This window comes from Aptenodytes patagonicus, unplaced genomic scaffold (genome assembly GCF_965638725.1).
Source record: "Aptenodytes patagonicus unplaced genomic scaffold, bAptPat1.pri.cur scaffold_88, whole genome shotgun sequence".
NCBI lineage: Eukaryota > Metazoa > Chordata > Aves > Sphenisciformes > Spheniscidae > Aptenodytes > Aptenodytes patagonicus.
The window spans coordinates 20,001-22,500 of record NW_027472036.1 but is presented as its reverse complement, the minus strand read 5'-3'; positions in this window follow the sequence as shown (position 1 = coordinate 22,500).

Below are 2,500 nucleotides of genomic sequence, written 5' to 3'. Positions count from 1 at the left end.
CGGGGGAAGCCGGGGTAGGCCAGACGCCACGGGCCGCCCGCGTATGGCTCGCGCCGGCAAAAAGGAGGCCGAGGCGCCGCCGCCTCGCCCGCGCCATCATCAGGCCCTCCTCCCTGGGGGGGGCCGGGGAAAGCCGCGGCAGGCTCGAAACCCCCCGGCCGTCTGCGTGCGCCCGGCTGCCGGCCACCACGACCGGCCGCCACTCTCTGCCCGCTTGGCGGGCTCCGGCTTAAGGCCGGAGAAAAACAAAGGACGAGGTGCCGCCACCTCGCCCGCCCCCATCCCCTGGCCCTCAGGAGCCGGCGGCGGCCGCCGCGGCGGGCTGGGCTCTCGCAGGCACCTCTGCCTCGGGGCCTCTACCAGCACTCGCCATCGCCATCATCGGGCCCTCGGGGGGACGGGGGAAAGCCGCGCCGAGCTCCGCTGCGCTCCCCCCGCCCTTCCAGCGTTCGAGTGCCGGCGGCGGCCGCCGCCGCCGGTCTTCGCTCTTCGCCCTGCCCCGCGGGAGCCGAACCGTCCGGGGGAACCGCCACTACGCCCGCCGAGCGCCCCACTTGGCCGGCCGAGGCGAGGGCGTTGCAGCCGCTGGCTAGCGCCGCTCTCGGAGGCGAGTCCCCACTCCCTCCTATAGTACGGACAGGCACGTCCCCGCCCCCGGCAAGCTGCAAGAACGGTGCCTCCGCCCACCGGGGGGGCGCGCCGCCGCCGCCGCCTTTTACGATGACGTAACTGGAGGCAGCGAAAAACAGCGACCCCTTGGGCAGCTCCGAGCAGGCGGCGGGGACAACACGTCTACCCCTCAGCCCCGGAAACGCGACCAAGTCCCGCCGGAGCCCGGTAGACGTGGCCACCCTTTTCGCCGGACGCGCCGACAGCGACGGTCCGCGCTCTCCGGGGACCGCCGCCGGCCGCCGCCGGCCCCGGAGCCGGGTCGACCTGGCGGCCACCTGCGGAGCCGGGTAGACCTAGCGGCCGCCACCGGCCGCGGAGGCGGGTAGACGTGGCGCCCGGCCGCGGAGGTCGGTAGACGTGGCGTCCGACCGCGGAGGCCGGTAGACGTGGCGTCCGACCGCGGAGGTCGGTAGACGTGGCGTCCGGCCGCGGAGGCGGGTAGACGTGGCGTCCGACCGCGGAGGCCGGTAGACGTGGCGTCCGGCCGCGGAGGCGGGTAGACGTGGCGCCCGGCCGCGGAGGTCGGTAGACGTGGCGTCCGACCGCGGAGGCCGGTAGACGTGGCGTCCGACCGCGGAGGTCGGTAGACGTGGCGTCCGGCCGCGGAGGCGGGTAGACGTGGCGTCCGACCGCGGAGGTCGGTAGACGTGGCGTCCGGCCGCGGAGGTTCGTAGACGTGGCGTCCGGCCGCGGAGGCGGGTAGACGTGGCGTCCGGCCGCGGAGGCGGGTGCACGTGGCGGCCGGCCGCCACGTGCTCCGGAGCCGGCTGGACCGGCCAGCCCGGTTCTCCCCAGGCCGAGCTGTGGGTGGGTGGTGGTGGGGGCTAATTTCTACTTTTTTCCCCTTTTTCGGGATTTACGCGAATCTGGCGCAAGGGCCACCCCGTCCCTGTTTCAGCAGGGCGGCGGGGGTCGTGGGGGGGGGTCCGGGGGGGTTAATTTTTTTTTTTTTCCCCTTTTTCGGGATTTACGCGAATCTGGCGCAAGGGCCACCCCGTCCCTGTTTCCAGCAGGGCGGCGGGGGTCGTGGGGGGGGGGTCCGGGGGGGTTAACTTTTTTTTTCCCCCTTTTTCGGGATTTACGCGAATCTGGCGCAAGGGCCACCCCGTCCCTGTTTCAGCAGGGCGGCGGGGGTCGTGGGGGGGGGTCCGGGGGGGTTAATTTTTTTTTTTTCCCCTTTTTCGGGATTTACGCGAATCTGGCGCAAGGGCCACCCCGTCCCTGTTTCAGCAGGGCGGCGGGGGTCGTGGGGGGGGGGTCCGGGGGGGTTAATTTTTTTTTTTTCCCCTTTTTCGGGATTTACGCGAATCTGGCGCAAGGGCCACCCCGTCCCTGTTTCAGCAGGGCGGCGGGGGTCGTAGGGGGGGGGGTCCGGGGGGGTTAACTTTTTTTTTTCCCCTTTTTCGGGATTTACGCGAATCTGGCGCAAGGGCCACCCCGTCCCTGTTTCAGCAGGGCGGCGGGGGGTCGTGGGGGGGGGTCCGGGGGGGTTAATTTTTTTTTTTTCCCCTTTTTCGGGATTTACGCGAATCTGGCGCAAGGGCCACCCCGTCCCTGTTTCAGCAGGGCGGCGGGGGTCGTGGGGGGGGGGTCCGGGGGGGTTAACTTTTTTTTTTCCCCTTTTTCGGGATTTACGCGAATCTGGCGCAAGGGCCACCCCGTCCCTGTTTCAGCAGGGCGGCGGGGGTCGTGGGGGGGGTCCGGGGGGGTTAACTTTTTTTTTTCCCCTTTTTCGGGATTTACGCGAATCTGGCGCAAGGGCCACCCCGTCCCTGTTTCAGCAGGGCGGCGGGGGTCGTGGGGGGGGTCCGGGGGGGTTAACTTTTTT